General features: G+C 40.7%; 1 long non-coding RNA gene across 1 annotated transcript in view; it reads right to left on the bottom strand.

Moving 5' to 3' along the window:
- Positions 1-1394, bottom strand: part of LOC308063274 — a 52703-nt gene extending 51309 nt beyond the window's left edge. The window contains exon 1 of the long non-coding RNA XR_013927908.1: positions 36-1394. This is a non-coding gene — a long non-coding RNA (uncharacterized lncRNA). The remainder of the gene's footprint in view (positions 1-35) is intronic.
- Positions 1395-9066: the final 7672 nt, after the last annotated feature.

Here is a 9066-nt window from a genome sequence, read left to right as displayed (position 1 = left end):
CTTTGGTGAGCAAATGTTTATTGGGGCTGAGCAGCCTTTGGTGAGCAAATGTTTATTGTTAGCTTCGGCAACAAAAGCAGTCATCAGTTGGGGCAAGTGCCACTACAATTGAATGATGATGGGATTTAGTATTTCTTTGTATAGAAACAGTCTGGGTTGAACGAGCTTTAAAACCCAGTATTATGCAAAGGTTTTACCTGCATGGTCAAGCTTCATCTATTGGTCTAGCTGGAAAAAAGTCAGATGCATGCAAGCTTTCAAGTACCGCCGAAGCATTTGTTAGGGCTTAATTTGATTACAGACTTCATGAATGTTTTGTAAGGTCAGTTTTGTTTCTTTAGGAGTCTTAGTTTACTCTCTTCAGATTCAGAGATTAATATTACTTTCTGAATGGGGCACAGCCTTGTAGCAGGCAGAAAACTTTTTGTTTTGGGACATAATATATAGCACAAAGCAAACTTGGTATGTAGGAAACAGTTTAGCTGAGAAACAAGGTCAGAATCATTGGGTAAATAATTGGGTACATGGCAGTGGGGATTCCACCTGTGTCCATGTTGTGGAGTCACTGCAGTGGGTGAAAAGACACCAGACCTGCGGGAAATGGTTAGTACTTAAGTCCAACCAGTCTGTGATCTCCAGCTCTGTCAGCAGGGGGGAAACTGTGAAAGAGATGCCAAGTGGACTTTTCATGTTGTGAAGTCCAGAATTGCTTTTCACGAAAGCATGCTCTTTTCTTTTTTTTACCTGAAATCTAATTTCAAAACATTATTTCATTCCTATTTCAATCCTGTTTCACTCACTCAAAGTTCTATTTAGAGAAGTGGGTCCCTAATTTATCATGTGAAATTTGCAATACATTTCTAGAGGACCAGCTCCTGGTTCTCCTCTATACTACTCCTACAAAAAAAAAAAAAAAAAAAAAAAAAAGGTAACTGAATTAATCACGTGTGATTTATTTTTTACAAAGCCATACTGACTTGGAGGATTTCTGTGGTATGTTACAACATGTACCCTCAGAGGATTCCTAAATATAATTTCTAACTTCAGTCCTACAATATAAAACTCTCTGAAAATAATTTCCTGATTTTGTTTGATACTAACTGTTTAACAGAAAACTCTTGCATTAGAGATCTTTTAAACTCTACCTATTTTATAATGCTGAGGATTAAAAAATCTCACAAAATATGTTGAGGTTTGGGTTGTTTTTTTTGCTGCAGTTGCCAATAAAATATCTTGATGGGAAGACATGCAGGTTCATTTGGTTATATTAACATTTTGGACACTTGCACAGTCCAAGTCCATGTACTCCTTGACACTGGACTGACATGATGGGAAGTGCTGTGAGGTGGTATTTCTGATGTGAAGGTGTTAAAAAATGAAATTCGTTTCAGAGTCCAGTGACTGGGTCTCCTCTCTTGCCCTGTGCTCACGCTGGCCAGCTCTGCGCCCTCTGGAACTCAAGGTGAGCAGGGATGAGCCGACAAGTGTTCCAGCTTTATGAGGAATATTTTGTTTGCAGAGTTCTCTAATCTTTTCCCTTTGAAAAGTTCATTGAAAGTAGCACACGCCTACGAACTCCTGCAGCAGCTACCTACAGGAGAGGAGGTGGAAAGAAAGAGTGAGAGGACTATAGACACATGGTGCTCTCCTCTGCATTTTCAGTTTCTCTTCAGACGACACTTTGCTGCCTCTCGGTCCCCATGAACCAGCCCCAGGAGCTGTGGTCACAGCCCAGCGTGGCTGTACCCGTCTGACCATGCCTCGGGCGCAGGACGAGCTGGGCGCAGTGTTCCGATGGCCTGTCCTTGGTGCCCTGCTGCAAACCCAGGCACCAGCCAGATTTTCTGCCTTTACCTGCAGGATTTGTGCTACCTTGGAGGTGCAAACCAACTGGAAATCCTGCAGAGAGGATCAGAGGAGATTCTTCCCATGCTGAACAGAGAAGGGAGCTCACCCACAATCCGGAGGAGCTGCAGCGAGCTCTGGCTGCCAGACCTGCCCCACAGGGTGGGTTCAGCTCCTTGGCAGGGGGACGGCTCCAGGCTCCAGAGGGTTAAAGCACCTTTGTTCCCACACTCTGGACATACTTTAGCTGTTGCTGGGGATCTAGCTGCACAAGATAAAAAGATCACAAGCTCACATTGTTCTTAACTAGCAGTATTTCTCTGTAATTCTTTAATTCAAAGCAGGCTTTGCTCACTTTTATGCTCTCTTTACAAGCCACGATGATGATAGGATTTCCCAAATCAAAGCTGAGCACTGAACTGAATTAAGAGAGAGAAAGCTTCACTGCCTGGTTTGGGAAAGCAGAAGATAATTGCAGAGGATCCTCCCAGCTGGTTTGGCAGCGGAGGTGGGGGAATGGTTTTCTTCTATCAAACTTATTTTATTTTTATTGTTAAATAAACATTTTCTGGGCGTCAGATGGCAATTAGTCCCTCAGCCCCTCCAGGGATGATGTCACACCAACCGTACATCACAGAGGAAGGCAGAACTTTCCCATTTAGATTAAAACTTACACCAAACAAAGCAAACGTTGGTGAAGCAGTTTGGTGTTTGTCCCTCTCAAGACTGGCTCACAATATTTCTCTAAACTTTTTGCCCCAATATGGCGGTAAGGCTTATTCCACACTTTTTTACCTTCTTCTTTGCAGGAAAATGTGTTGGCTGAGGCAGGCTAATCCATTCAATAACTTGAAGTACAGTATTACAAAAAGTTAATTAAACGGGACAGTAAATTAATTTAAAAATGACTGCTTATTAGCTAAGGTCACTCACCCTGGCAGAACATAATGAAAAGAGTAATTAAATAGGCTGTTTGAAAAATACTGTGAAATTAAGCGCAGAGGAACAGTTATCTTTTGGACTGATCTAAATCTAAACTGCACAGCTCTGCACACAGACAGGGTGTTTGTAGAGTCAGAAAGATGGGATTTCTCAGCTCCTTAATGTTATCCTTCCTAAATGTCTTCACCTAACACTGAAAACAATCAAGCAGTACCAAAAGGTACACTAAAAACTGAAACTTTCCATGAAGTTATGGCAGCCCTGTTAGCAATTGTTTCCTGCTTCACAGAGAGAAAGTAAAGCGTTTTAAATGCCACTTCAGGGTGACTGGTTTGTTAATGCTCCCTAAGTAATGGTTACCATTTCACTTTTATTGTGCTCTTGTTAATTAACTTCCACAATTAAAGAAAACAGAAATTCAATAAGAGGAAATAAAGAGTTCTTAAGTTATTAAATGCTATACATCTGTGAAATCTGGCCAAGAAATATGGTTTCAATACTTTATTTAGTATTTATTAGTTCTTTATTAAGCTTTGGGAACTGAAACGAATCTTTTCTGACCTACATAGCCAGGTTAAATCTATTTTAAATGTTGTTGAAGATAAGTAAGGAAGAAGAAATACTGTCTGCATGTTAGACTTCAAACCATGTGTGCAAAATTATGGCCTGTCAAAGTCACTGGAAATTTAGACTCGTACTGGCTTATGATCAAGATCTGTGACCTCTGGTGGTACAGCAGGCTGCACAGCAGCAACAGACCAGAAGCCGGTCTCACTCTCTCCTTGCCTGTTCATTTTGTCCTGCCAGGGCAGCTGTGTCTCATTTGTACAGTGGTGAGTGCTTGAGAGCCGTCTCTGAACAAGCATCGCTCACATGCAGAGCAGACGGACAGACAGACAGATGGCAGCCCAGCCTGGGGCAGCATCCACTGAGAAGCAGGTCCTGCCATGGACCACACCTGGCTCACACCTACCTGCCGGGTTAGCCATTGGTGACCTCTGTGGTTGTCCATGCAGAGTCACTGCCAGCACTTGATTACAGCTTCATTTTGGGTTTTCTGGTCCAGTACAGGTGTTTATGAAATCTAAAACAAGAGAGCAGAAATCTGTTAAACATGTAAACAGAAATCCATAAATTATCTAAACTGCCTAATTAGGCAACTTTGTTTTTCCTTTACTTTGATGATCAGGCAGGTGTATTTATTATCCAGGGTGCCAAATCTATAGCTCTGCAGATTCCCAGGAGCGAGAGTGCAACAGCAGTGTGAAGCTATTTTGAGTACATGGCGGTGACCCCAAGCAGATTGGTTGTTTGGTTCTAGAACTCTTGCATTTTATTTTCCTGAAGGTTACATAAGATAATAAGCATTTTACTCCAGAAACATTTGAACATTTGCCCAGTGGAATTGGTTTCTTTTACCAATATGAAAAATTATATTAAAAACAATGCTTAGATAGCACATACTGAACAGCCATGAGTGAAATTCTCTTCCAGGAAGGTTTTCCAGCTATCTTCATGGCAAAAGGCACCCATTTACGCCCACATTCTTCAAATGTTTACTTCCTTTATATATTAGTGAACTTTTAAACCAAAAATATTTCTGGTTCAGGCTGTAAGGTTAATTGCTGTTTGTGCTTTCTATGTATTATCTGCATGCATCTTTCTCTCTGACAAAAGCTGAAATCTGCATCCCCTTACATTTCTCGCACTCCACCTGTTTTTGACTATTAGAGATGACCAACAAACCAGAAAATTAGTGAAGGTATTCTTTGCTCCTCTGTGGTATATAAAAATGTTCTTTTTGCATTTATAACTCCAGGCCTAACCTGCTCTTGAAAATGCTATATGTTGCTGTAGAATGAAAAAATTAAACACAGCAGCCTCAGGAAATAGGAAATTATTCTTATCCTACTGTGTTTGCAAGTGCAAAGCCTGCTGTGTATGACAGCTGCTCCTTAAAATCTGGAATCATGGAAACTGCACTGCATATTGTTTTCTGTTTCATGTGGTGTTATGTGGTTCAGCTATGTTCACGTGCCCTTTTGTTCCATTTTTTTTAACAGTGACAGTATGTGAACTGTGTATGTGTATACTGTACACTGAAAATGTGTATGATGTTTCCATGGCTAGTCCAAGTTTAGCTATAAGGTTTTATCACTCATTTTACTGACATTGTAACTATTTGATGTAAACAGATAGAAACGGCTGCAAAAGTGCGGTTTGGAGTGCATCAGGCTAACCTGTGTTATTAACACACCACATTTAAATGGGAAAGTGACAATGATTTCGCTATTCCTGTATATGTACAAACATCTCTTGGGAAGTTAATTGCTTACATATCTTTCTTAGGTCTATGATAACACACAAGATTAGAATATTTAAGCAAAAATGCCAATTAAGAAAAAAAAGTTGTATTTTTAGCCTGTATGGAATACAATATGTTACATTGACTTTGAGTTACAGTTTTTAGACCTTACATGAAATGTTTCAGACCTTATTACCATGTGCATTTATACTCACAATTCAGCCTGTGAGAGAATCTGAGATAAAAGCCATTAGGACTCAGAAAACAATTCACAAATTCAAAGTGCTGGTGCCCACAAGCAACCACTCAGGTGGTCTGATGTGACCTCCTATGTGCACAGGCTACAGATTTCTTTCCTCCTAAAAGCTGATTTCATGCATGTTTCTAACACACACAGGCACAGACACACACACTGGCCCAAAACTCATTGCAAAAGACCCCAAGAGGTGATGAGCCTACCACCTCTGTTAAGCCAAGCCAAGTTTTGTTACTTTTCCTTGTTGGCAGTCACTGGTTCTTACACAGTGACAAGAGCAAGGAAGCCCTTGGCTTTCCTGTGCTGTCTGTGAGCAGCATCAAATGGTCTCCCCACTCTTGGGTAGCTTTACCATGGATGAATCAACCACAAGTTAAGTCCCTTTGCAGCTTCTTCATTCCTGAAGTGACGACACCAACTTGCTGTGAGCCTCCCCCTGAGTCACTGACTTGTCACTGCCTACATCGCTTCAGTGTCTGCCCTGCTGCCCACACCACTGATAAAAATAGTAACACAGCAAAGATCATGACAGTGCCAGATTTTTAATCTTGGCATCCCCATTTATTTCTGTACAAATATTTGAGTTAAAATTTAGTGTAGTACCAAACCAAACACTTTGGAGAAATTCAAATAAACTTCATCAGTCAACATGGTTGCCTTTATCAACAAGAAATGTCATCTTCTCCAAAACAGAAATGGTTTGTTTGACAAGATCTGCACTCCATGAAACTGTACACGCCTGTGCTGGTTCTGTATTACTCTCATAAACTTTTTCTTTTACAGAGAACACGTTCCATTATTTTGCTTGGGTTGAGAAGCAATGTAGCAGTTCCTGGGTAGATCCTCTTCTCCTTTTTCAGTCTTGGAAAAGTAATAATGTATTAAAGCCAGGGGAAATGCCAATGTGTTTACTCCTAAAGTATTAATTTCAGCAATTCCCCATCCTTTAGGACCCTTTGGGGTAATTTATTTGGTCCTTTTGATTTAAGAACATTTCATTTTAGTAGACTCTGGCTTGAAGCTCCTTTGTGAAAGATGATTAGCTTTCCAGTGCATGTGTGTCCTATGAATTGGATCAGTTCTCCCACTTTGTTCTGAAGGCAAAATCATCTATTCAATATCCATAGACTCTTTGTTTGACCTCCTTTTCTTCCTAACATATTTTATAGACAGCATTATTAATGCCACTGATGAGTGAATTTCCATTAATCTCTTTATCTTCTGTCCATTTTGTCAGATAGCTCAACTTTCAATTTGTACCTCATGTGTTGCTATTAACTTTCCTTTTATATTCAAACGTAAATGTTTCATTTCTGTCATTCTGCTCAGATCCACTTCTAACCGGGATGTTTCTGTGGCCAGGATAACAGTTTTCCCCCTCTCTCTCCAGATTGTCAGTCTGGGTGCATCCAGTAGTATGTCCTTGAGCAATTTCCAGCTTTTGCTAATATTTCCCACTTCAAATGATGTACATTGCAATGGCAATGAATCAGGAACTGACAGACAGAATTAAAACCAGTATTCAGCCCTCCTCAAATTTGTAGAAGAAGTAATGGAATAAACAATGTCAGAATAATTTAATACTGAGAGAAGTAATTGAATTAAAGCGCTTTTGTGTACATAATGTCAAAATGCATAAAAGAAAGTAAGAAACCCATATGTGGAAAGGAAATACGGATTTTCAACAAAATCAGTTTCAGAACATGCAATTCTCCTACAAATTTTCCTGTTTTGTAAATGCAGACAATTACTCACTTTCTTGCATAAGACACAGCTGACGGCTAGATGTTCACCCTCTGATTGAGCTAAAACACAATGCTCAGTCTGTATTGCTGTGTCTGGGGTTTAGTGGCAAAAGGTCTTGGAAGAGCGTTCTTTTAGGATGCAATGAAGTACCCCTGGAACTGACTTCCCCAATGAACTTCATAGTATTATATGTTATTTTACTGTCCTCTCAATGGCTAGCCCAGTTTAGGTGCCTATGGTTGGCTGAGATGAGTGCCATCTGCAGGGAATGTTGCAATGGAAGTGGCATAGGGCCACTGGGACCAGGGATAGCCAAGCCACACGGTGCCCAAGCACAGCACCAAGCCCGCAGCCAGGCTGGGAGGCAGCACAGGACTACAGCTCAGGCAATTTGCTCTGAGCCCTCCAGATTCTCCAGGGATCACCGCCCAGATCTGGAGGAGCTGGAGTGCCTTGTGACCCATAAAAGTGAGGCTAAAGCCTGGTGGGAGGCTTTGGCACAGCTGAATTTATGGATGCAACTGATGCCATTGATTTTGGACCAGGGACTTAGAGAGAGATATAGTATCCATGCTGCTGCCACTTTGATCCTTGAGGCAGCCTCTCAGCATCAGGCTGTGGTCAGGCTGGCAGCATGAAAAAATATAGGATGCTGAATAATTTAATAATTATCCGTAACATAGCAGGTGCTCTCACCTCAGAATTCATGATCCAAATTCCAGCCTGAGAATGGGCCCAAGGCATACGCTTCTGTTCCTTAAGGTTGCCCCTCCAACATCACGCAACATGTTGGTCACCTGAGGTGCATATTACAGCCATGCACAGGATGCATACTTGGGAATGTCGCATTTGCCTGTGACCAAGCCCAACACAGCAGTAGCATCAGAGGCTGAGGTGTGGGAAACCACCCCAAAAGCATGCCTGGAAGTCTCCCACCAGCTTCCCACCAGTACCAAATTTACACTGCCTTTTTTTACTTCCCTGTGAAAGTCCAGATATTTTTCCTCATCTGTGCTCCCTTTGGTTAGAAGTGGGCGAATATCTTCATATAGGTAAAGGTCACATATTGCTGAGAAGAGGCTAAATAGGAAGAATGGAGAAAAATGTGACTAGAAATGAAAATTTACTTGGATTACTATAGAGCAAGGGTCGTCCTACGGCTAGAGTAGTCTGGATGCTGTGAAGATGCTTGGGTTAAAGAGACTAGTTGGGGTGAACACAGAGCAGAACTTAGGGATTAGATCTGATAACATCACGCTCAAAAGGGGAGAGAAATAACAGAGGTTCTTGGAAGCGAGCTGGAGTATTACTTTTGCAAAACCTTTGGAAATGCCGATGTTTGTGAGGAGTCTTTGTAGTTAGAGTTGTATTAAGAATAATATGCTTTTTTCCCCTCTTGTAATTTATAATTTGGTGGGTATCTCTGACCAGTTTTTCCTACTGCGTCATTCTAATACTACTACTGAGATTAAACTAGCCTCATTACTTTTAACATAGGCTATTATTTGTTTGCATCTTTTTATGCCAGTCTTTCTATAAATACTTGTTGGTGTTCGACAGCTAGCTTTTCAGAGTAGTGCTTTCCTTTTTATAGTATTACGCATCTTATGACAAAAAAATATAATTCTTTACAATAAAAAGTAAATTGATCTGTTTTAATGATTTTATCATCTTTCCTTACTATTTTTTTGTGTGTTTAAGCATTAAATTACAGTGAATTTAACTTCATAATTAAAATATTTTACTATGTACAAAAGAAATGCCACACTCATAAGTGTAATGCACACGATCCGTATCTTATTTTCTGGTGAAGTGTGGGATGGAAAAGCATAGCAAAGTGGTTCATTTATTCAACACACCAAATGTATGGATGGAAAATAGGAACACACTTTCTGTATCTTGTGAAGCAGTTACAGGCAACGCCCCCCCTCTGTTTTAGGGACGTTTTGAGGCATACCAAACCAGAAATGCA

Source organism: Falco punctatus (assembly GCF_963210335.1).
Source record: "Falco punctatus genome assembly, chromosome: 4".
NCBI lineage: Eukaryota > Metazoa > Chordata > Aves > Falconiformes > Falconidae > Falco > Falco punctatus.
This window is presented reverse-complemented; position numbering and strand designations above follow the sequence as displayed.